This window comes from Pelodiscus sinensis, chromosome 6, assembly GCF_049634645.1.
Source record: "Pelodiscus sinensis isolate JC-2024 chromosome 6, ASM4963464v1, whole genome shotgun sequence".
NCBI classification, from domain to species: Eukaryota; Metazoa; Chordata; order Testudines; family Trionychidae; genus Pelodiscus; species Pelodiscus sinensis.
This window is the reverse complement of record NC_134716.1, coordinates 108,750,992-108,777,682: the sequence shown is the minus strand read 5'-3', so window position 1 is coordinate 108,777,682 and position 26,691 is coordinate 108,750,992. Positions and strand designations below refer to the sequence as shown.

General features: G+C 42.2%; 1 protein-coding gene across 6 annotated transcripts in view; it reads right to left on the bottom strand.

Annotated features, from left to right (window-relative positions):
• PDZD2 (PDZ domain containing 2) overlaps positions 1-26,691 on the bottom strand; it is a 309,904-nt gene that overhangs the window by 180,104 nt on the left and 103,109 nt on the right. The window contains exon 1 of one of the 6 annotated variants that reach the window (XM_075932598.1): positions 5,684-6,412. The exons of 4 other annotated variants lie outside the window; for them this stretch is intronic. The gene's annotated coding sequence lies outside the window, so the exon portion shown is untranslated. Of the gene's footprint in view, positions 1-4,686; positions 5,038-5,683; positions 6,413-26,691 lie in introns of those variants that run through there. One more of the 6 variants, XM_075932599.1, reaches the window with a different exon arrangement.

Genomic DNA, 26,691 nt, shown 5'->3' with positions numbered 1-26,691 from the left:
GGCAGCAGGCAACCAGTCCATGAGGGGAGCTGGCTTTTAAAATGGCTCCCCTCGCAGACTGACTCGCGCCTGCCACTAAGAATTCATGTGGTTAGTCGACTATTCAATTAACTAATAGCTAACATCCCTAGTTGGGAATACCTCACACAGCCCCTCCCAGCAGAAGCTCTCCATTTGTTCCATTAAATGTTTTATTCCTTTATCTTTTTTTTATTATTTAACGAACCCCCAAATCATTTCAGACACTATTCCATATCACCGAGCATTTTTATTGCCCCTCTCTGCACCTCTTGCAGTTCCACTAAATCTTTTCTCAGATGGAGTGAGCAGAACCAGACACAGTATTCAAGGTGCGGGTACATCACGGATTTATGATGTAGATTGGCTTTCCTATCCCAGCTGAAGTACTAGCAGTTAGAAAGCATGTTTTACTTGCCAACTGAAGAATTTTAATATGCAAATCAGTCCAGAGAACAATCTGCTGCATGTAGAGGTTGCATAATTGGGATTTATTGCAGGTAATTTCTGTCTTGGTGATGCATGAGCATCAGGAAAGATTCAGCCAAGTCTTCCATGACTCTAATTGGTTCTGTGATCTTAACAGGTGAAAATGTAGTAAAAAACATATTTTGTGAACAAAATCAATAACATGACTGAGCGCACACATAAAGCAGATCAAAATACAGGACTACATAGCAGATCTGTAGACAAGAGAAGTGTCATTTTTACATAGTTACTTTTATGGCAAATAAATATTTTTAAGAAACTCACCTAAGGTCAAACAATAAGTCAGTGGCACAACTAGGAGTCCTTGGCTCAGTTCACTAGACCATACTGTCTCTATTAGTTTTTTTCCAAGCCAATGTCACTGGTTAATATCAAGAGTAGTATTTTGTAATGGGATATAGTATTAAATGGATCCTGCACAAGCATGTCTGTCTGTGAGGACATTAGAACAGTGATTCCCAACCTGTTTTATACCATGGACCAGCAAACCCATTCACAAACTTTTGGCGGACCAGTAACATTTTATTTGTATATTTGCATATTCATTATGCAAATAACAAACATGCAAATAAAATGTTACTGATCCATGAAAAGCTCAACTCCCTAAGCCCCCCAGTGCCAGCCCTAACCCCTAGAGTCCCCCACCACTCAATTACCCCCCAGCACCAGCCACTGACCCCAGAATCCCATGCAGTCAATCCCCCCAGTGCCAGTCCTCTGGTTCTTAGAGACCCTCATCCCCAGACACACACCCCCCAGCACCTGCCTACCAGCCCTCAGGTGAGCACTGCTGCCTGGGACACAGCTGCTCTAAGTCTGCCGTGCCGGGCTCCATGCGGCCCTTCCACCGTGCAGTGAACTGCTGTTCTGCGTCTGGGAAGACACCCCACCCCTGCCCGCCACTGGTTGCCTAAGAGGTGGGGCAGGACACACCTCTCCCAACAGCCACGTCTGGAGGGGAGGCTCTGGATGGTGTATCCCAGCCCTGTCCCCCAGAGCCACCACAGCCTGGCAACCAGCGGTCTGGGGACCAGCAGTTGGAAACCACTGCATTAGAACATAGTATAAGCATCCAGAGAGTGTGCATTGGCACATACAAAGGATCTGATGGTTTGGCTATTTCACATGCCATATGGAGCAATTTTTCCCTCATATTAGGCTGGCCTACATTCCTACAGTATGTCTACACTACAGAGAAGATCAAAGCTGCCACTATCAATAATCCAGGGTTTGAATTAGCGGGTCTAGTGAAGACACGCTAATTTGAACTGAAAGGGGCACTCATGCCGGTAGTCCTGCTTTCACGAGGAGTAAGGGAAGCCAGAGGGAGAGCGTTCTCCCTTCAATTTCCTGCAGTGTGGACAGCTCCAAAAGTTGAGTTAAGCTACTTCACCTTCAGCTACGCAATTAACATAGCTGAAGTTGAGTATTTTAATTTGACCTTTACCCAATAGTGTAGACATACCCATAAAGGCCCTGACAAATATCAGAAAAAACCCTGTGCAGGAGATCATAAACAACAACAAACCTGCTTTGTTTGGGATGGTTTTGGGACTTGGTGATTGGGGGGAAACATACAAGTCAATCTAGGTTAATTGCTGATCCAGTCCCACAAAATGATTAAAGACAACTGTTCCTATCCTTAATACATTGAAAAGAAGAGGTATACATTTGAAGTTCACAATAAAAGTATCATGTAGCTACCCTATGCAGAGAAAAGAATGGGATCCTCTCTGCCCATAGTCAAAGTCCATGCATAGGTATGCAGCCTGCTAAAACACAGCAGGAGCCTGGTTCACTGCCTCATTTCTAGTGGATTGATAATCAGAGGTGACACGCTCATCTGACTGCAGAGAACTCACTAAAGAAAAAAATGTATTAATTACATTTCTTATGTATGAATAAAGCACAGAGACCAATTAGAGGACTAACCATTCTGAGAGGTCTGTGTAAAGAATAAAACCCTAACTCATAAGAACGTAAGAGCAGCCATACTGGGTCAGTCCGAATGTCCATCTAATCCTGTCTTCTGATGCTGGCCAATGCCAGGTGCCCCAGAGGAAATGAACAAAACAGGTAATCATTAAGTGATCCATTCCCTGTCCCCCATTCCCAGCTTCTGAAAAACAAAGGCCAGGGACACCATTCCTGCCCATCCTGGCTAATAACCGTTGATGGACCTATCCTCCATGAATGTATCTAGCTCTTTTTTGAATCCTGTTCTAGTGTTGGTTTTCACAACCTCCTCTGGCAAGGAGTTCCACAGGTTGGCTTTGCACTGGATGAAGAAATACTTCCTGATTCTCAGTGCCATGGTATCATTCATCTTCCACTTTAATAGTCTTTCTTTTGGTATGAGAAATAAGGCTTCGTTGGCATAAGAAATAGAGTTAGCTGACTTGTGCTCTGGTCCTGAAGGCACAGAACTGAGTTGAAGGCCCCTTGTAATAATAATAGGCTCTAAGAATGCAACTAAAACTCTAGAAGCAGGGATGAAAGCCAAGCTTTGCCACTTAACACAATAGATGTGCTTAGGCTAATCAAAAGGGCTTCCGCATGCATTTCATGGGTGAAAGAATAGAGAGAGGTGAATTATCCTCTCTCCCTAAAGGCTATTCAACAGTAGAATGAAGGCACAGATCCCATGAAATGGCCATCAGGTGCTACATGCTTTTCCAACAGGAAAATATACTGAAAAGATCACACAAGATTGTCAAGAGAGTTGCTATACACAGGACTGCCTCTATCTTTGCTAAGTTCTGTGAGGGAACATGTTCAGGGTCCCATCTCTACCTCCTTTCTTACTTGCATATGACCGATGCTCTCCAATCTATCTACATCCACTTTTTTAGGGCAAAGAAAAATCCTTTTCAATAGTGGAGTCAGAGAAACTTCCCATCATGGAAGAAAAGAGTGGATAGTTCCAACATCCAGTCTCTCTCGTGATGATTTCTTAGCATCAGATAGATGGAAATGCAAACCAGGCATCAGGGACAGTGCTCTGGGACGCAATAGGCAAGTATCTGATAGGAGATTGCTCTAAAACTGTGGGACACAACCTAGCTGAATAACTCCAAAACCATTCTTATATAACAATTTATAATTTTATAAGAAAACTTGTTATAAAAAGAGAAAACATTCTGATTATTGTTTTAGGATGAGAAGCACCAGATCTATATCAACAGAGGTACTAGCTAGTCTGTTTCATCAGAGCAGCATGTGTATTAGCTTGTACACTCGAGGAAGTGACTTTTCCAGAACAGTTCAAAATACAACTCAAGCCTGCAGACACATTCACAAAACCCAGAGTTGTAGGAGATGAATGGCACATACACAGAGACTGCTGTTGTGCAATACAACACTTAGATGATCCCCCATCTGTATTTTATTTCTAAAACATATTTTACTTATTAGCTTCACATATAATATCCCTCCAGTTCCACTGCAAAAGAGGATTCTGCCAAAACTCAAGAGCTGAGCAGACGCCTTAAATTTGTGTGAATATAAAATAAATCTTAATACCAAAAATTAAATATGCCTGTCTGCTGCAGATATAAAATTCAAAAATACAAGCAGGCACTTTATTTACCCCAAAAAACCACTGTGTTTTTGGGCACTTGAAAGTTGCACACAAGTTATATGCTTTTGGAAATAATGTATCTATATTTTTGCACACGTTGAAATGCAGAAGGAAAATATTCCTTTATTAGAACCTTTTGCAGTGAAACTTCATTTGAGAAACGCTTCAATATTCACGTTTAAGAATGCTTTCATTTTAAAAACTAGTGTGTGAGTGTGTGTGTGTCCAACAGGAAAACATGCTGTGAGGACTTTAGTTGTAAAGGTTTTCTCCAAAGGAACTGTTCAGCGGTTTTGCGCAGAGTTCTGTCCCCACAGGAAATCATAACCTCATGTGAGAGCTTAAACAAAGTTTATTGCCCAATGTCTTATCCAGCTCCTACTTAACCTCCAAAAGTGTAGCCTAGATGAAAGGGAAATAACACTGATAAGAAGGTGTCAGCTACCCGACTAGCAGCTTTTCTGAAATTTACCTTTATGCATCTGATGAAGTGAGCGGAAACTCACATACGCTTATGCCATAATAATATTGTTAGTCTTTAAGATACCACCGGACTCGTTATTGTTTATGCTACGAGTAAACAGACTAAACACAGCTACCTCTGCAACCTCCGGGATTACAACTGTGCTGCTCTCTGATCGCCCTCCACCTTCCCACCGCACTTCTGGAGTTGGGAGCGTCAGAGCCAAAATCAGAGCTGTAATCAAAGCCTGACTCCTCAGCTGCCGATGACTACGGCACCCAACGCCTATTACCTAACCCCTCACGAGGGCTCCATCCCGCACACCGGTTCCCACTGAAGTGCGGTGGGAACGCCCACGCAACCCTCCGGACGAAGTCTGGAGCGAGCCTGGGAGAGGACTCGATCCCAGCAGGAATCCAACCCGCGCACCGTCCCCGGGGCTCGTTTGCGTTAAGCGGCTCCAGGGCCGGTGTGTTCGTGGGGGAAGGTCTTAATTCCGACCCCTTAAGCAGCATTGACCCCTCCCTCCCCGGCTATGCCCCGCGGGGCTCCTACCTCTTGGCTTTTAATTCACCTTCCCGGGTCACCTTTTCTCCGCCGCCTGCTGGAAAATCCCTCTCCGGAGCAGCTGGCGGCCGCGTTAATCCCCGCCAGGCCGGGGCAGCTCTCCCAGGAGGCCGCTCATTAGTGTCATCACCTGCCGGCGGCCAGGCCGAGCGGCCCCGAGCGGCGCGTCCCTCCCGCCAGCCTGCTCCTTGGCGCGGCGCGGCGCGGCTGCTCTGGTCCGCCTGCCTGGGCGAGACGCCCCCGCCCCGCAGCGCTCTGCTCCCGCCCCCGAGCGCACTTTGCGCCCAGGGGGAGGCTGCCTGCCCAGCGGCGGGAGCTAGACGCACCGAGGGGGCCCAGGGATTCTCCCTGCGCTGCGGGGTGGCAGCGGGCACAGCCCAGCTCGCTGCCGCGGGGGCGTGTCCCGCAGAGGACTCCGGCTCTCGCCCCTGCTCCGGGTGCAGGCGGCTCTGGCTGCCTGGCCGCGCGCGCTTCCTTGCTCCCTTCCCGGGCAACACACTCCGCCCCCTGCCTCCCCGGGAGCAGGGCCCTGTCCCCCGCTGCACGAGCCGAGCCGCGCCGCTTACCTGGACGGCTCGCTGGCTGAGCGGAACCAGGCTGCAGCTACAGGCAGCGTCCCGGGTCGACCGGTGAACAGGCAATTCCAGTCAATCCGGACTGAACACGCTCCCTGCCTCCCGCCTGTCAAACACTGGCTGGAAGGCAGAGAGCGCTCCCTCCAGACCTCAGCTACTTAACGCCAGGCTACTTGCGTCCAAATCCTGGCTCCCCTCTCTCCGATGAATCCCCTCCGCTCTAACGGAGCTACAGTTCGTGGCGTTGTGCCGTGAGCCATGCGGCTGCTTGCTGCGGGAAGCCAGGTCTTACTGAGGAGACAGAAAACCAACCCCCTATGGCACTTGCGATCATGTAATATTCCGTTGCAGTTTTTTACAATTTTCATAGGGCCAGGTTCCAGTGTGGACAATCATATTCCGCCTTCTGGAATTTCAGCTTCAACTGGATATTGTATGATTCACTTCTGTTTGTTACTCTCTTCTGATCATAGCCTTGTGCTGGTGACTCTGTGCACTGCTTTTTTTGATTATAGTGCATGTGAAAATCATCAGTCCTAGTTTTTTACTCTTTCACTCTCACACACACACCCTAAAGTACAAGTCACTCTGAAGCTCCCATTGCAAAGGTAAAATCTTTTCACCACTAGCGTGTTGCACTGAAGCTTTGTAAGTATTTTACTTCACATGATCAAGATGCCTCTGAGCTATCACTTAAAATGCAGTTCTATTTCAAAATGTGGCTAGGTAAAAATGGGCCCAATTGACAACAGATCTATTCTCTGCGTCTATTTTAAAATGTAGGGCTAAAAAGCTATATTGTTTTTTATTTCCAGTAGCCTTGCAGCACTAATAGAGCTGAACTATGACACATAGCATAGGATAGTGTTCTACTTGTTAAATAAGTTCTGCTTGCAGAATCTTTGTTGTTGACAATTCCTGAGCCAGAAAGATCTCAGCCTGACTTTCAGATTGAGGGTGGAGTACATGCTTCCTCCTCCCCCTCTCAAGTCTTCTACTTTTTGGTAGAACACATTTTCTTTGAAAATCACCAAGAGGTAATAAAGATGGAACCTTTCCATATCACTTTTACGAACACTTTTCAGAACAGGACCTCACTGGTTCTATTACTAAGATATTATTGATGGCATAGGTAATATTGCAGCCTCAATTTCTGAGGAGGCATGCTTTGATGGACATTGGAGAAGTGATCTATAAAATGTACCACTTTGCTAAGTTAGTGGTGTTCTCCAGGATCCTTCATTTACTTCAAAGCATAAGGACAGTTCACAGGTCTTAGCTAGGTCTATACAAGACACCTTACAATGGCATGGATGTGGCACTGCAGCCAAGCCATTATAAGCTGTGCCATGTGGCTGCTCTTCATTGCTGGGAGAGAGGTAATAAATAAAACCGGCAATGGTTGGTAGCTGCATCCACAGGAGTGTGGCTCTTGCTGACAAAGCGCTGTCCACATGAACGTGTTTCATAGTTAAACCAAAAGTTTTTTCACACTCCTGAGCAACCAAAGTTTTAGTGGCAAAAGTGTCAATGTTAACATAGTATCAGAGGGATAGCCGTATTAGTCTGAATCTGCAAGAACCAGGAGAAGTCCTGTGGCACGTTATAGACTAACAGATTTATTGGAGCATAATCTTTCGTGGGCAAAGACCATCTGACGAAGTGGGTCTTTGCCCATGAAAGCTTATGCTCCAATAAATCTGGTAGTCTATAAGGTGCCACAGGACTTCTCATTGTTAATGTTGACATAGGTTGTGTAAAATGACACTACATTTCTTTCACACTTAAAAGAATACTGGATACCTCACCAGCTATCAGTGGTAGAAACCTTCATTCTTTTAAAAAAAAAAAAAAGGTAGTCTTGTACGTTTCTGAAACTAGATGTGTCATTGAGAATGGATGTTTAACACCCCTAAGGTGTTGCATAAGCGGAGAGGTCAGTTACATAATATACATTTACTAAAGGAGCCAGACTCTTCAGATTTGATGAGCAAAATTAGGTAATTAAATGTCTAACGCAAGAAGCATCTATATCCCGGAGAACAATATGAAGTTTCATTTTTCCATGGAGAACAACAAACCTCAGAATTCCACCAGAAACCACACAAAAGACTCAAAGGAAACTTAAAATTAACCAAAAAGTATCAACCCATCAGAGCTGAACCACGACTTTAAAGCCCATATTCTGCCACCAGTTACACCAACATGAATACAGAGTCTCTCTGCTGACATCCATGTGGGTCTACTTACAGTTCTTTGGACTGGAGAATACTCAGCCCTGCTGAGTGCCCTAGTTCTCCACACGGCCTGCCATGAAAAAGCCATGCCAAGGCTTCCACTAGTGCTATGCCAGATACTATCACATTATGTGCCCGAAAACACAGCAGAGAAAATCTTCCACTTGCAAATCATCAACTCTTTCTTGCCCACACTTATAAACAAAAAGAGCCATTAGGTCTGATTCTCACTAGCTGGAAATGTCCCTGCTGAGCCAGAGATGTAACCCAGAACCAGTGTTATATGGAGCTCTCCATGCTTAGCTGCCACACTCCCTGGCTTGAAATGGTTTCCAACAGAGGCTGAGTTTAGCACCCTCACTATACAAATTGTTCCTGCACTCCTGAGGCCAGGCCCCTTTTGTTCCATATGCCTCTCCTTTAAAGTAGCCAATAAAACAGTAGCAGATTGTACCTTTTCTTTTTTAGCAGGAGAGGAGGGTGTCCTTTTTTGTGGAAAGTTTTTTTTTATCATCATAAAAAAACCTCCAACCACCGTTAGAACTGGGGGTAGGAGGGAAACTTTTTTTTCTTTAAATGGTGAGGTTTGATTGAAAATAGAATTTGCAAAGGGAACAGGTAAGTAGCCAGCCACTGCAAGGGCTGAACTTGTATTTATGAGTTAGCACTCATTCCCCCCACCCCTTGCTATACAAATGCAATTTTTGTTTGTTTTTTTAAATCCCCATAACCTGACGTTAGTAATACATTCTCTGTAACTTTGGAAGCAGCAAACTGAGGTATCTTCTGTTGCCATTACTAGAGGAAATGCCTGACATACGTAAAACATCAAGAAAAAGGCTAATTTGCAGCATGGCTAACTGGCGGTGAAATTCATCTATCATTTTGTTATTAATATCTGGTATTTTACATCCCCAACAGCAAGCTAGATAATTTGCAAAACAAATACAAATAAGATCATTGCCCCAAAGAGTTTACATTCCATCCCAACAGACAGTCTGGGAACATGATGTAGTCAAATCTCATTCTGTGGGCACACTAATGATAAGAAGGTAAGGGAGGTGTCACATGAGTCATAAAAATCTACATAGAATCAGAATTTCAGTGATATCAACCTCTCTAGCATGGCAGAGGGACTTGGTCTCACCTCCACCCTCAGCTCCTTCATTTGGTAGAAACTTTAATACAGTGTCATCAGAAATGGGTCAAGTTGGTATCATTCAATAGCCCTTCCTCCCCCCAATACAATGGTATCACACATGACAAACCGAGAACAATTATGTATATACATACTTGTGAAAATGCTTTTTAAAAAAATCAACATTTCACACATGGATGCATTGCTTTCCAAAAAGCAACTGGTCTTTGGTAACACTAGAGAAGTAAGCCTTCAGATGTAGGACTGAAACTCCTCATGAAAGTCATCATTAGCATCGTTTCTGTCTAAGATGCCACTTCTAGACACATTAACCAGATCCTCAGCTGCACTCATACATCTCTATATCAGGCATGCTGCTGGCCAAACATTTATACCATGGTGAGCATTTGGTCTTTGGACATGAGCATTTAATTAGCTGAAGGATCAACTCAGCAGCACATGGTTTTTCCCCCATTACTTGTGATCAGTTCATCCTCAAAAAGGACTCACCATGCCCAAACAGAAGCATTCAATTGCCCCACCATTACATTGCTTGATAATTTGTCCTCCTTGTCATATTAATGCATCCCTTGTTGGTAGCAATTTTTCTGTTTGTCTGCTTCTTGGAAAACATCCACCACTGTAGTGTGGTAATATTGGTCTTCAAATGATAAGCTTGGCATATGAATACTTCCAGTGTATTACAATGACATTAGTGTCTGTCCTTGTCATTCCGGTACCTTCAGTGTGAGGAAAGAGTGTTCAGAGACTAAATCAAATGCCTTCAGTAAGATAATGTGGTCCTCTGTTCCAGTCACTCTTCCAGTAGTGTCACAACCCGAAAGGGCATGGAAACCTGGCAACTTTATTTGTTCACATGTAGGGACACCTCTCTGGAAGATAGTTACTTTGCCCCCACAGAATCTCATGGAAGCTTTGCACTCATACAGAACACTGGAACTTGTATGTCTTGTGCAAAAATCTGGAGTTTCAGAGCACTTCTTGTGCCATGCAAGATAATTGAGTGCCAGCCTCCTCATGGGAAGCACAAAGAAACTCCACTGAACAGTGCAAGGCAGCAGCTTCATTATGCTATGAAATGAGGACGTTCTTCAATTCTTTGCATGCCAGAGCATTTTTCCTGCAAGGTATGCAGTTGACCTGACACATACTCCCACGTAGCTTCTTCACTGTGACACTAAAGATGTTCATGAAGTCAGTGATTTTGTACTGGACAGGTGCAATTCCATAGAATCTTTTCTTTCTGGCAATATTTTAATTGATCCCTCTGTGCATCAGGCACAAGGTGGACTTTGTCATAGATCCAGTTTCTTCTTTGTGGCCTCATTATGAAGTCTTCAGCCAAATCTCAGCAGCTGTTGTAGTTTCTGGTTTGTCGAGGGCTTGTACCTCAGTTGTGATTGCTACACTGAAAGGCCTGTGCTGACATAAGGCACCAGTCACACTGTCAATGGGTATTGGCTTAGGAAGACGATGCAAGATATACATTCATTTGCTTTTCACCTGGCACATAATACTTTGTTCCATCACATTCAAACATCAATCATGATATTGCTGTAATAGGGTCAACAACCCCAAGTATGAGCAGGAGAACCTTTACAGTTTACAAGCAAGAAGCTTGGTGACACCCCATGCACCTACCAGTTAGACAGGAACCCAGAGCTAGAAAGGAAAAGTCCTGTTATCAAGGAAGGGGAGGTATATATGCCTGGGTCAGTGAGGTTCAAATTCCCAGTTGCAGTCCTAACACACTAAAAGGGTAGCAAAGACTCAACCATCTTCGTGAATTGCTGCACCAACTCAAAGGTTGGCTTTATCACTGATTCAGTCTTATCAAATTGCTTGATCCATTCTGTAAAATGGCAGTTCTCCATCATGCAAAATAGGCTATTGACAGCTGAATGTACACTGGATATGTGGTACTGGGAAAGGACTTCTCAAAGACGACATCTAGATACTTTTTTGAAGGGTGACAAAATGTCCAGGAGTGTGCTTTTATAGCACATTGTGAATTTTTCCTTGCTAGAATTTGGTTCACAATATTCTCACTGTACAAAATCCCACAGATCCACATCACATATGGATTACAGGAATATTTGGCTAGATGCTGACATCTTAACTAGCGCCTTTTTACAACTCTTTTGGCACAATAAACAAAACTGATCATCGATACCACTGAACTGTCCTATTATTTTTTGTCAACGATGGCAAATTAACCTGAAGCTCTCCTTCCACTTGCAGTCACATGTTAACATTAAAAGGAAAACAATTATGCTTTGAGCATTAGAGTGACACACAGTACTGTCGGTCAAGGGCTGCAGTTTAACTCTGTGAGGACTGCATGTCCGACATAGCTTCGTAAAAATATAATAAAAATTTTGTTTTTAAGTGTTTTCTCAAATTTCTAGGTACATCACTGCCATTGAGGTGTGGGGCATCACCAGGCCCTGCACCCCCATCTGCAGCCAGATGTGACTCCCAGCCAGCAAGTAGAACAGAGGGTTTATTAGTTCACAGGGATACAGCATAGAAAAGACTTGTTAGCACAGGAACCAGCAGCAGTCAGTACAATCCATCTTAGGGAGAAGCGGGCCTAGACCATGCCCCCATCTCTGCCTCCCAAGCCAGACAGACTCACTCACAAACCCCAGCAGCCCATCCCTGTCTCCAGCCAACTCCACCTCCATCCCGGGCAAAAAGTGTTGGCTAGTCACACCCCCTCCAATGCTCAGATTACTGTGAGCATGGACCATCGTGAACATTCTGGCCTGAGCATCCTCCCTCAATGAGTCATACTCAGAATTCCCATCCCCATCTAGATAGTGGTGCAATGCCAAAGGAAACTGAGGCACACACACGGGGTTACTACAGGGCAGTAGAAATCGCATGCAACATAAAGCGAACAGAGTGAATACAATCCCCACTTTGTTACGGTCACTATTCTAGGTGTGTCATGCTTGGTACCATTCTGTGCACGGGAGAAAGGATTTGCAACTGGCACACAACTTGTCCCATTTCCAATGACCCTGTATTATCAAAATTTCTACCAATCAGACAGAGTCAGGAGGCAGCAAGTCCCCTGTGCCATGCTGCAGAGGGTGACAACCTCGAAGTACAGTTCTATAGTTTAGTCTGTACATTCTGTAGTATTTCTTCATGTAGCACTCCGCCAATCTGTGGAATTTATTGATTGTGAATGCTTTGAAGGCAAAAATATTACTGATTTCAAAATGAGATAAGTTCATGAAGGACATGTCCATCAATGGCTATTAGCCAGGATGGTCTGTGATGTAATCCCATGCTTCAGGTGTCTCTAAACCTCTGACTGCCAGCAGGTGCAACCGGATGATGGGGTGGCTCACTCAGTAAAGGCCCAGGTCTATTTATTCCCTCTGAAGCATCTGGGACTGTCCACGGTTAGAAGACAGGATACTGGGATAAATGGACCATTGATTTGATCCACTATGAACATTCTTAGGTAGATTTTGATGAAAAATGACAATTTCTCTCCCCTGCTTGCCTTTCTATAATTAACTTGCCCATGTTGACAAGTCTCAGAGGGGTAGCTATGTTAGTATCTTCAAAAACAATCTGTTAGTCTTTAAAGGTGTCACAGGACTCCTCGTTGTTTTTGCCTGTGTTGGAATTACACAGTCTCCCAGACTATTAAAGAGTATCTGACATTCAAAACATGATAGTTCTCATTCTTCCAAAGAGAAATTTTAAGAAACTCTTATCTCTGCCCTGTCTTTGTTTTAAGGGTGACACTATTCATAGCCTCCCCATCTCTTGTATACATGCTTATCTGTAATACTAGTTCCAAAATGTATTCCCTACACCAGAAATCTGGACCTTCAAGAACAGAGTTATTTATGCAAGTTTATAGGGAGGCATTTGTTCAGTTAGGCTATGTCTAGACTGCAGGCTTCTTTCGAAAGAGGCTCTTTCGAAAGCATCTTTCGAAAGAGCCTCTTTCAAAAGATCGCGTCTAGACTGCAGGCGGATCTTTCGAAAGAGCAATCCGCTTTTTCGAAAGAGAGCACCCAGCGAGTCTGGATGCTCTCTTTCGAGGAAGCCCTATTTACATTGAAGAACGCCTTCTTTCGAAAGAGGAACTTTCGAAAGAAGGCGTTCTTCCTCGTGAAACGAGGTTTACCGCCATCGAAAGAAAAGCCGCGTTCTTTCGAAATTATTTCGAAAGAACGCGGCTTGAGTCTGGACGCAGGGGAAGTTCTTTCGAAAAAAGGCTACTTTTTTCGAAAGAACCCCTGAGTCTGGACACAGCCAGCGCAAACAAGCATGTTATACCTTTCTTTTTTGCATTCAAGCTTTTTTTTTTTTTTTTTTTTAAACAGATTGATCATTTTAAAAATAATTATCACATATAAAAAAATTCCTACTGGAAGAGAATATTATGTAAAAAGTTCTTGGTAGAAGTACAGCAGTAAAGAGAGTGTGGTAGCTACATTATTTTTGTTTACAGAGCCTTTCTATGTAAATAATCCCATATATTATTATTTAATAATAATTCCAGATTTATGGGTGACAATCATTTTGATTGGCACTAGAATAATTTATTTACCCATCACACTAACACTCTGGGTTATTAAAAGTGAAAGAATATTTTAAAGTTCTAGTTAATCTCTTGCTGTTTACTGTTTGCATTTCTCTGAACAATTAAGTCAGTTTCACTTTTAATTATAGTCACTTTCACTTCTAAGTTCCAGACACTGCAGGGAAATGTTTATTTGTTTTAAAACAAAAAAAAGATTCCAATGAAAACAGGTTAATACTGTTGGGAACATTTCTATTGCTCTTAGATTTTATCTAAACTTGCTTTTAGAAAAAATTATTTGGGACACAAATTAAAGTCCCTTAAAAACAAAAATGTAAAGGACCAGATTCTACCTTCACATGAACCTGGTCCAATCCTGCATTACTGATGTGAGTGGAAGGGTTCCCAACAGCTTCCATGGGAACATGATTGTGTCCATTATGTAGATCTGCACATTTTATCTCAGATAATCCTTTTCTGTGTATTGGGATGAATTTTTTTCCCATGAATATTCCTTAAAATATGCTTATTATTTGTCAATCTATTTAAATGTCTTTCCTCCCTCTTTGCCCACCATCCACCTACCCCTCAGCCCACCCCCAGCTAAACTTTTCAGCTGAATCACAGGCTTTCTTTTTAATTTTTCTTTCCTCGTCTGTACAAAGATTAGCAATTCAGACACTTTTATTCAAAAGAAATATTTAAAAAAAAAAACACCTATTTTTAAATCCAGTGTAAAAATTTACACAAGAAGAACAGCAACCATGGAGGGGAAGGGACTTATAGTTATTAAATGGATTTTGCAAGAGCAGCAACCTGCATCTTGTAAGAACACATCTCGAGACCACACACAGAACATACTGTGCCAGATTTCTCATTCCAGCATATATTTGGAAACATATTTAAAAACTCCAAGTGACTAAATAGAGACAGCTTCATGCTGCTTCCGAGGCACTGATGGATTTCACTTAGATCCTCTATCCTCTTTATACAAATCTTTTAGCTGTGCATATGGAAGTTCTAATGTTAGTTGTCAGAGAAGTAAACCTACCCAATAAGTGCGGCAGATTAATGGGAAGATCCAGCAAAGAGTAGCAAATCACAAGGACTTCATTTTCAGAGCCAACCTTGAGCAGCAACATTGTAAGTGACAGTGAAAGAAAAAGAGCCATTGTGGACACCCAAATCTCATCCCAATCCTTTTGCTGTTGAAAGTAATGTAACAGACAAAGGGGATGAGACTAGGCTACTTTCAAAGCATGATCCAGACCTGGATCCATGAGAGACAGAAGGAGAATGGGAAACTGAGTCTCAATTCCCTTTTCAGTCTCCAGTTTTGGACACTTAGCAGCTAAACTGTTAGAACAGAAGTTGATAGGGAACCAAGGACAAATCTTTTGTCAGCAATCAATCAATCAATCAGTGGCTTTCAAACTTTTTTTCTCATGACCCAGTTGAAGAAGAAAATTGTTGATGCCCGCTACCCAACGTAATTTGACTAGTGTGTGGGATCCAAAGTGGGGCTGAGGATGAGAGCTTTGGAGTGTAGGAGGCGGCTCTGGCTTTGAAGGTGCCAGGGCTGTGGCAGGAGGGCCTACCTTGAGCAGTTCCGGTCAGCAGTGCAGAGGAGGGAGGGTGCTAAGGCAGACTTCCTGCTTCTCCTGGCACTGCATACCATGCTGCTTCCCAGAAACAGCTAGGAGTAGGTTCCCAGCCAATGGAAGTGCAGAGCTAGTGCTCAGGGCAGGGGCAGTGCATGGAGCCCTGTGCACTCTTCCCCCTCCTCACATGTACCTCTAGGAGCTGGGACTGCTGCTGATCACTTCTGGGGTGCAGCCCAGTCTGCGATGCCAGGACAGGCAGGTAGCCTGCCTTAGCACCCAGACTGGACACCTTATCACCCTGCAACAACGAGACCAATGAGACCCAGTGCCTGACATTCCACAACCCACTATTGGGTTGAAAACCACTGCTTTTACCAGCATGAGAGCATACAGACAAACTCCAGAAGAGTTCATTCAAGTAATGGAGGCACTGACCTGCTGCATTCTCAGAGTTACCATAGGAACATCAGAGCACTAGGGATGAAATCCGCCCATCCAGAAAGCCAGCACTTTTGCTCTCAGTCAGCATAGTACTTACATGGGATTCAAGTGGCAAACGGGGCTGCTGCTACCCTGGTCCTCTCTAAAGGGTAAACTTCACCCAGAGTGCTGTTTACTAAGAGAAGGACCAACTAACACTTTCCATTCTCTAACACACAAAACAACCTAGCTTACGGAGTGGCTGCCCTCTCCAGTTCCTTCCCTTCCAGCCTCTCTAGCTCCATTCTGAAGTCCTTTGTGCGCGTAATACGCTGACTCTAGTATGTTAACCAGAGCTGCAGAGATTGTTTCAAATTTCAACCAGAAAGGACATTGTCTCAACTACTTAATTACCTGAATCCTGCTTCAAAAGCCTTTTAAGACTGCACTTGAAAGAGAATCCTCTGAACTGTTATTCATGCTAAAATTTGACATTTTACATCTGAGTCTGAACAAAGGATCTAGTTATCTTACCCAATACAAAGATAGCTTCCCCAATTATCACCTCTAATATCATTAGCTCACAGACATTTACCTTCCCCCTCCCATCCCCCTTCTGTTCTGAAATTTGATTTGTCCTTTTCATGTGTTCATTTTGTAATTGTATCCTTTGGTATATATGGTTGTGACAATTTTCTTCCACTATTTGATCTGAGGAAGTGGGTCTGGCCCACGAAAGCTCAACACCTAATAAACCATCTTGTTAGTCTTTAAAGTGCTACATAGTCCTGTATTTTGTTTCCTGTATTTTGTTTCAGCCTTTATTTCAGGCTGCAGTTGTTTCCATCAATGTGCTTTATACCATATTACAGGCACAATATAACCCAAGACCTCATTTACTTTTTAAACACTACCAGGCATCCTGCATTTTATCTCTGTGCACTCCCTAGTGCATATTGAAATGTGCCGTACACCTGTCACTAATCAATGTTTCAAGAATCTTCCTTAAAACATGCACAAGGCTTACAGAGGATTTTGTCTCTCTTGCTCATTCATCAGTCTCCAGATTGACAAGCAGGAACATAATTGTAGCTGTTTCTTCATATTTTCTTTTTAAAACCATTTTAAGCATATTGCCAGAATTTGTCCTTTCTTCCTTAAATATGAGATCTAAATTGGATTCCTTGATTCAGGCCCTTGTAATGCCCAAGTTCAATTATTCCTGCTAAAGTAATCTGCAGGCTTCATTTCATACAAATTTAATTGCTGGGCTGCCGTCTTGTCTTGGATGGGTGCAGCATAGCATGCCTTCATTATCATCTCCACATCATCTCTCAGCAGCATCTGGTACTGTCAGTAAGATTTTGCGTATGATGTTTAAAGTACTCATAGGCCAGGTCCTTCTGATATGTTAATTGCATTTATCTCACTTCATCCCTCATCTCTTTGGATCAGAGGTTTCTGACTGGTCCCTTGCTTCACCTGAACTCTCTGGAGTTGGTATAATTTTTTTTATATGCGCCGTATGTAAAAATTACCATCTAATGACAGATACTGTAGGCCTCATTCTTGTGCTTAAATCAAGAGTAACTCTTAAGACTCTGCCTCTTGTGCGTGCACCTTGTTGGGGTGGGGCAGCTTATGTGTTCTTATGATTCCAGGAGCTATGCCAGCGGGAGCTTAACTGCTCCTGTTAGGTACAACCATGCTGGAAAGGTCAAGGAGAGAGGAGCCAGACTAAGCATGCACACCGATCCTCCAGGATTGGGGGTTTGGCTCAGGGCTAAGCTTTTGTTATGGAAACAGCAACAAAGAACTTCTTCTCAACTGCGTGTGACGGCCTTCCAGAGTCACTGACAGTGACTTATATGACTGACAGTGCTGAAAGCAGAAATGAAGCTATTGACATGAAGATGGAAGATTGACATGAAGAGCGCCAAGATTAAGACCAGAATTGGGTTCTGGAAGTACATACCATGTATGAAATGGGTAAGCTTGCACAGATTACAAATGAAATCAGAGGCTACAAACTACATATTCTTGGTATCAGTGAGAGTAGATGGATTGGATTAGGAAGATGAAGACTAGTACTGGTGAAACACTCCTTTTTTCTGGAAGGGATGATGACCAACACCATGAGGGAGTAGCTATCTTCCTGAAAAAAGGAATAAAGAAATGTTTGCAGGAATGGAAACCAATCAACAGCAGACTGATGAGAGCCAGAATGAAAGGTAGACATGTAAACATTACATTAAATCCGGAATTATGCCTCAACAAATGGAAGTGAATAAGAAAAGAAAGATAGATTCTATGAACAGCTTCAAGCTGAAATAAAAACAGCATTACGGCATGATCTTATAATAGTCATGGGGGACTTGAACGCTAAAGTTGGAAGGAATAATACGCACGATAATAGAACTATGGGGAAAAATGGGCGTGGTACCATGAACAAGAATGGAGAGAGGTTAGTGGAATTTTGTACTTTAAACAATCTTGTCATCGGAGGTACGCTCTTTCCTCACCGTGAAATTCACAAGTTAACATGGCGCTCACCAAATGGTAGGGATAGTAATCAGATCAACCATCTGATGATCAGTGGAACATGGAGATGTTCATTACTAGATGTTAAGGTGAAAAGAGATGATGTCGGCAGTGATCACCCACTTTGTGACAGCACTCATAAAGCTTAAGCTAAGAATCTGATCACAAGATACCCGTGCAGAAACGCTTTGAATTAGAGAAGCTACAAGACCCCAAAGTTAAGAATGGTTTTGTCCTTAAGGTAAAAAATAGGTTTCAAGCGCTACAAAATCTTGAAGAAACTCATAGCATAGAAGAAATAAGAACAAATTACAACAATATATGTAAAGAGCAGCGAGGACAGTCTAGGTTTCAAACAGAAACCAAAGAAAAAGGTATGGATCATGCCAGACACATGGAAAGCAATTGATAATAGATGTATCTTAAAGAAGAAACTCACAGATGCTAAATCAGGAAGACTGAAAGAAAGATACCAGCAGCAATACAAAGAAGCAGACCAGCAAGTTAAGAAATTGGTGAGAGCTGATAAGAAAGCTTATATAGAGGAACTAACAGCACAAGCTGAAGAAACAGCTACTTGAAGAGAGAAAGGAAAGGTTTTTAAAATCACGAAGCTTATTTGCAGTAAATATCAGCACAAGTGTCCATGTCATGGACAAACAAGGAAATCTACTTACAACAGAGGGGAAACAAGAGGTTCATTGGGCAGAATATTTTCAGGAAGTTCTAAACAGGCCACCACCAGAAGAAGAAGCTGATATTCTAGAAGCGGAAGCAGACCTTGACATAAATATTGCTCCACCAAAAATAGAAGAAATTAGCATGGCAATAAGATCCTTAAAGAATGGTAAAGCTCCAGGACACGATAATCTCAATGCTGAATTGTTCAAGGCAGACCCAGAACTTGCAGCCACTATTCTCCAACTGCTCTTTTCAGCAATATGGTAAGGGAAGCATGTGCCAGAGGAATGGACAAATGGAATTATTGTAAAGATACGCAAGAAGGAAGCATCAAAGACTGTAACAACTGGTGCAGCATCATTCTCCTTTCAGTGCCAAGCAAGATCCTTGCTAAGATCATTATTCAGCAGATTGTAGATGCTGTTGATAAATCACTGAGAAAAGAACAAGCTGGCTTTCGTAAAGGAAGGGGGGTGTAGACCAAATTTTTGTACTGTGTAACATCATTGAGCAACGCATTGAATGGCAGAGGCAGTTGTTCATCAACTTTATTGATTTCAAAAAAGCCTTTGACAGCATTCATAGGGATAGTCTTTGGCGTATTCTGAGAGCATATGGAATACCACAACAAGCAGGACAGCTCATTAAGAGCTTTTATAACAATTTCACATGCAGCGTGGGGAGCAATGATCTACGCTTCGAAGTTAAGACTGGAGTAAGGCAGGGATGTGTCATGTCTCCGATGCTCTTTAACTTAGTCATAGACTAGGTTATGTGGCATACAACAGAAGATGAACCAAGAGGCATCAGATGGACCGTCTTCTCCACATTAGAGGACCTTGATTTTGCTGATGACCTCGTGCTGCTTTCCCATATGCAAGAGAAGACAAATCGATTCTGCACCTTCGGAAAAAAGGTCGGACTAAGACTTAGCCAGAAGTAGAGAAAAGTCATAACCCTAAATTTTGAGGCACCAGCATCAGTTAAGATCGAATGCCACAACCTATCTATCACAGAGAGCTTTACATACTTGGGTAGTATTATCAGGCAAGATGGAGGTATCAGAAGTGATATCGAGAGCAGACTTAGTAAAGCCAGAAATGTCTTCATGAGTCTGAATGCTGTGTGGAAGTCATCACAATACAGCATCCATACCAAACTGAAATTTTATCAGAGTTGTGTTTTATCAACACTATTATATGGATCAGAATGCTGATGGATGACAGAGTACGACCTCAATAAATTGTCGACATTTCACACTAGAAGTCTTTGGAGGATCCTCCATATTTTTTGGCCAAGAATAATTTCAAATCAGGACTTGCTTGCGCAGTGTAAACAAGATGACATGGCTACCATCATTATGAAAAGATGCTCGAGATGGATTGGGCACATGCTCAGGAAATATGGATGCTCCATCACAAAGACTGCTGTGCACTGGACCCCAGAAGGAAAGCGGAAATGAGGACGACCCAAAACAACATGGCGCTGGACCGCTGAAGTAGAAATGAAGAGCATGAATTACACTTCGGGCACTATTGAGAGGCTGGCTAGAGATAGACAGAAGTGGATGACCTTGTTGCTGCCCTATACGCCAGTGGACATGAAGGACGATGATGTTGATGAACTCTTAAGACTGATATAAATGGAATCAGAAACAGATCATCCCAATCTATGTTGCCTTTATCAGATAGTTGGGATCCCTCCCGACTCCAATAATAGTTGTGTTTAAACAACTGCATCAAATGATATGGACATTATTTTTTCCAGTGATATTAAAAATACTTTTCATCTGATAGTACTATCCCCTCTACTATTATACTGATTATGAATAGCTTAAGATTAATCCAGAGGAATTTCATATTCTTCTCCAATTTTTAATATTGGGGTTGACTTCATTTTATTAATTAGAGGCTGTCTTGAGCCTTGCCTGCTTGAAATAAAAAAGGAGGTTTTGCTGTTGAGCACAGTGAAAGGACAACTGGGTTCTAAATAACCTGTAGTGTCCATAGCATCCACCACAATCTAAAGGTTAACAGTTCTAATGAACAACCACTCTAGCAATAATCAAAGTCACACAACCTTTTACCATTTCACATTGCCCCAGGCCCATGCTTTTATTCTCCATGATGGAACCTTCAGTTTCTCATGTGGTTGTTGAAGAAAAGCAGATGGTGAAGATTTCAGTGATCCCAATCAACCTCAACAACATCATTGACTTTTTAAACATAATTTTGAGCAACTTTAGTATTTACAAAAGGTTTTGAACTGACAAGCCCTAGACACTGACGAATGCAGACTTCTCCACACCCTACACCAGGGCTAGACAAAATACAGCCCAGAAACAACCAGCCAATAGGAACTGACCCCAGCCAATCTCTCAGCTCCTATTGGCTGGAAACAACCAGCCAATAGGAGCTGAGAAACTGGCCTGGACGATTGGGGCAACGCAAGCCTCTTCCCCCTCCCAGGGCTGAGAGCACATGGAGGGACTAGCCTGCAGCTCTAAGGGTACAGCTACACTGAAACTATTTAGAATAACTAGCACTATTCCGAAATAACATTCCGTGTCTACACAGCAGGCAGTTATTTTGAAATAGCGTCAAAATACTGTCAAGCTGGAGTACTTCTTACTCCGACTCCTGTAACCCTGATTATACGAGGTATAAAGGAAGTCGGAGGAAGAGTGCTCTATTTATTTATTATTTATTTTATTTATTTAAATATTTTTACCCCGCCTTTCTATTTAAAATATTCAAGGCGGCTTACAAAAACAAACAAAAAAATCCAAATATATATAAAAATTTAAAATTTAAAATATGAGACCCCAGAGGGACATAGCCAGCTAAAAACATATATTTAGAAATAAGTTATTTTGATATAAGATATGGAATTGGCGTAGCTCAATTTGTGTAGCTTATTTTGAGTTAAGCCCTGCAGTGTAGGCGCAACCTAAGTGATCTGGAGCTGCAGCAGGCAGGGAGCCCAGCCTGCCTTGGGGGTGCTGGCCAGGAGACACTTAGGTAAGCGCCTCCCAGCCAGAGTCTGCCTCTGGCACCACTTCCCCTCCTGCACCCCAACTCTCTCTCCCCCAGGTCACCATCCAAACCCTCTGCACTCTCCTGCCCCAGGTCACAACTCCTTCCCAAGCCCTGTACTCCCTCCTACACTCTTCCCCCAGGCCAGAATCCTCTCCTGCACCCAAACACCCTCTCAGACCCTGCACCACAATCCCCTGACCCTTCTTCACTCAAACTCCCTCAGACCTCACACTATCTCCTGCACCCCAGTCCCTTACCCCATGCACTGTTCTGTACCCAGCCTCCATACCAGACCCCTCATCTCCTCCATAGAAAACTGCAGCCCTTGACTACTTTCCAAAATCTTGGAGTGGCTCCCCACCAAAAAATTATTGCCCACCCCTGCTCTACAGCAATGTGCTTCAATTTTGACCTCTGAGAAGAAGAGCCAGTCTCATTGCCTTGGCTGAGACAAGCCCTCTGGTGCCAGTTGTGATGCAAGATTAGGATGTGGACACTTATCCGTCATCAATAAGATGAGGACATTAAGATCTCCACAGGCAGCAATTGGCAACATGGTGTAACTAAAGACAGCTGAGTAAGGAAAACTAATATGAAATAAAACCATATAGTTATGAGAGAGGATAGATGAGGAGGAAAACCTTAAAGGTTACCTGTCCTTACCAAAATATGCCTGCCCTTAAAACACACCAGTCATAGAAATAACCATATGGTTTTATTTAATCCTTTAAAATACTGCATGCTTATCTTGATGCTGATATTTTTTCCCCACTTGATTCAATTATTTTCTAAAGAGCCTACTACAAATTACACACGCCTACTCACAAAAAGGGTTTTAATTTAACAGGATACAATTTCATCTCTATAAATAAGTTTCCCAGCATTCTGGTGATTTTTTCCCATACAAACAAACTTCTGCTATGCAGAGCTACATGCTAGACTTTTGAACAGCTTTAGTTGTCTAGAATAAATAGGTGAGTGGATAATATGCAAAGTTTTGTAAAAATAATATGAATGTTTTTTGTTATACAGTGTTTGCTTTAAAAATAATTGGCCGCTCCTGCATGCTTGGCTTTTATATCCTTATTTACAGACAGCCTAAAATTATTGTATCTGGAAACCAAATTTCAGCTGCATGTTGGCTGGAAAACCATCACACAACAAGGGTTGGGTTTGTTTTTGTTTTCTTTCAGTTTGTTGGTTGGATTTGTTGTTGTTTTTAAAGTATGCACTAGGAACACAAAGAGACAGGAGGAAAAATTTAGAAAAATACAGTTCAGTTTTTCTGCACTTTAATGTAACAAACCCTACAGGTAAATAATTCCTCTCACTCTCCTGTGCCTTTGCTTCATAGATGCACCAGATAGAACTGGCCAGTAACTGTTAAATTTCATAATTAGCAGGTACATCTTTCATAAGGTTACCCATCAAATGTCTGTCTGGAGCAAGAGATATTTTAAAAGATATCTTGCTATTACCCTTTATGAAAGCAAGCCTGTGTTAGAGTACCTCCAGTACAAACAGGTATTCAGTAACGCCATAAGCTAAAGAATATTTCCGAAGTGTCAGAAAAACTGTGAATGGGGTGGAGTATGTGTTACATAGGGAAGGTCCCACTAACAGATGACTGGTTTAAGATAAAAGTGTATAGATAAGAAAAGTTATTCACTTATATACTTAACAGATTCACCAATGAAAATGGTAATTTAGGAACGTGACAATCGGTGTCTAATTACCAAAAGAAAGATGAAAAGTTTACAAATAGCAAACAACAAAAAATCAATACATACAAGATAGAGTTTTAGAGGAATTTACCTCAGTTACATGCCTGTTTCTGATTGCAGTTACACTGGTGTAGGTAAGAAAATAATCAGGACCACAGCACGCATCTTGGTAGCATAGGTATATAACCTTTTGTCAGGGAACTCTTGTGGTATTTGTAGTTGAATCTATGATGCAATATATATATATGGGTGTCATGGAATATCCCTGTATATATTGAAATATTTATAGGACGCTTGTCCAAACAATGAAAAACTATTTCCAATAGTCTTCACTCTTGCTGCTGATGTCATTAGATGTGAGAACATTCAAGGTTGGAGTAATGAGAAGGGCATGGGAGATGAGGAATGATGTTTGCACACAAGTATGTCATCAACATATAATTATCTTTGATTGTTAGGGTTGGCTGAACCATATTCCACAAATACCATAGTCAACCAATAAATAAAATATATTAAAAGCATACTTTGGTCTCTTTTTCAACCAGCTGTAACTATTATAAGGCTTAATGATTCTGCCCCACTCAAAGCTGGCATCAATTATTTCCCCATCTTTCTTCTGACATAAAGCTATTTCTACCTCTTGGCTTCTTTAATTTCTTTCCAATCTCTTCTCAAGTCCATATCCCTCAAGACAGATGTTTATTTCTGCACAACTTGCCTGAGATTTGTGTTGTATTGGAAACACACAATTATGTTTCCCAGGGTCTGGCATAAGCACCTGTGGTGCTATCTTTAATCACCCATGCTATACAAATATTCTTTTATAAGCATCAAGACTCTAGTTTTTTCATACATTATTTAAAACCCAAACCATGTACACAGAATTCTGTGGTAAACTTTTGTTGACTTTGACTACCAAGTTCCAGCCATTAAATTCTGATGCATTCAACATCAATATACATCAGCTTTCTCTCTCTCTCTCTTTCTCTCTGTGCAGCATTGCTGGTGAATTATTGAAATCAGTTTTCTTTTAACCACATTACCCATTAAAACGAAATTGGATAATTTATGAAACACAGTTTTCTGTCCTACTGTGCTCACCACTTATTTCCTGAATGCAGGTAACGAACTAAAACAAATTAACTCAGAAACAAGATTGCTCATAGTTTGGTCAAGTGACAAATGACAATATAAAATATAGAATGGCTGCTTCTGAACTCTCTGACACAAATCAAGCAAAAGTATCTTCACCATAGACCATGGAATTATCCTAGTGTGAGTGATACCAGAGTCAAGGCTGGAGTGCTAAGCCTCATTTTTCCATGCAATAAAGCTGCTCTCCAAAGCCTTCCACAACAAGAGATCAAAATGCAGAAGCAATGACCTTTAGTCATTTATTTGGTAACCTGTAGTATTCCATGTGTTACTTATCCATGGAAGCTTCTGTACATACATCACAGGTCATCAGAGGGGACTGGACCCCCAAAACAAAGGCCCTTATAACTGAAGGTAAAGAATAATTCTTTAACAGTGATTAAGCATTAGACTGTCATACTTCCAAGACCAGCCATGAAGGCCACTTCTATACTTAACCTGCGGATTGCCATCTTCTGGCATTCAATTTAGTGGGTCTAGTAAGGACCCAATAAATCAAATGCTAAGGGTACCACTGTTGTCGCCAGTACTCCTCCTGCTCCTTACAAGGAGTAAGGGAAATCAATGGAACCACTTCTCCCATTGACTTCCCGCTGAGAGGATGGCACCAAAGTTCAGATCAAGGTACGTCGACGCTAGGTACACAATTAACATAGCTGAAATTCTGTATCTTAATTCAGATATATCTCCTAGTGTAGACCTGGCCTAAGGGGAGACCCGACCACATGCATTAAATCAGTGTATTAATTCATAGTGACATATATACATAGGTGCTAGAGCTAGGGGTTCTAGGGATGTTCCTGAACCCCTTGGCTTTCCATTATGTACAGGGGTTACAGTTTGGTTCAATGGCTCTCGGTACCCCCACTATATAAAACATTCCAGCTCTTCTGCACACATGCAGGCCTGTCAGCTGAATCACCCACATGTGGCTCAGAAATGAAACTCAGGGCACTTATTTCTCTACTAGCCATCTAAAATTGGGCTGCCATTCTTTTTTCCCCGATACTATAAAACTGTAAAAACCTTTATTTTTATTAATCTGATGTCTAAATCTACTAAAAAAGAACAGAGAATGTCTGGCCAGAAACAGGAATTAAAAAGATGCTTCCACCTATTTAAACTGTAGAGGTGGACAGATCAGGGTTTAGAGACTGGGAGAAGAGAAAAGTTCTGCGTTCAGATGTGTTAGTCCTCTTATTACTCAAACCAAAGAGGGCTAGTCCTGCTTGCTTTACTCAGCTTGGTGGTTCCATGGACAGTAATGGAACTACTGCTTACTTGGCTCATGGCCCATTGTGTTAAACTAGAACATTTCTGAGAATAAATATTTTACTTGAATTAGTTGTTTTTCCTGTATTGGGACAGGAACAAACAGGTTATTAATTTAGAAGACTTGGCAACTGTTGTTCCCTAATTACTTTGTTGCAGTGAACATTCCATAACACAAGAACTTTGTGAACATGTGCAGGTTATTCCAATATGCCACTGCACTGAAATTCCAGAGACCCAGTTACCAGTGAGCAGGAAAACTAAAGAGCTGAATATTATTGATCCCCTAAATCTAAATTCCCAGAGGAAAGTCAATCGCTACTATCATCAAAAGGGAAATTAATCTGCAAAAAGAAAGTTAAAATAAAGATGAACCTATAAAAGTACAGCAATGGAGGCCTGAACACTGGCTTGGGTGCAGCAATGCTTCAGTGCTTGCCACAATAGGGATGGATTTAAGCACATATTTACACACAAATACGTGCCAGTGTTTAGATCAGGGCTACTCAACCTGTGGGCCACATGCGGCCTCCAGCCCATTTATTTATGGCTCGCGGTGCGGTTTGGGTTTACATGGGGCTCAACACGTGGCCATGGATAGGATCCTTTGAAC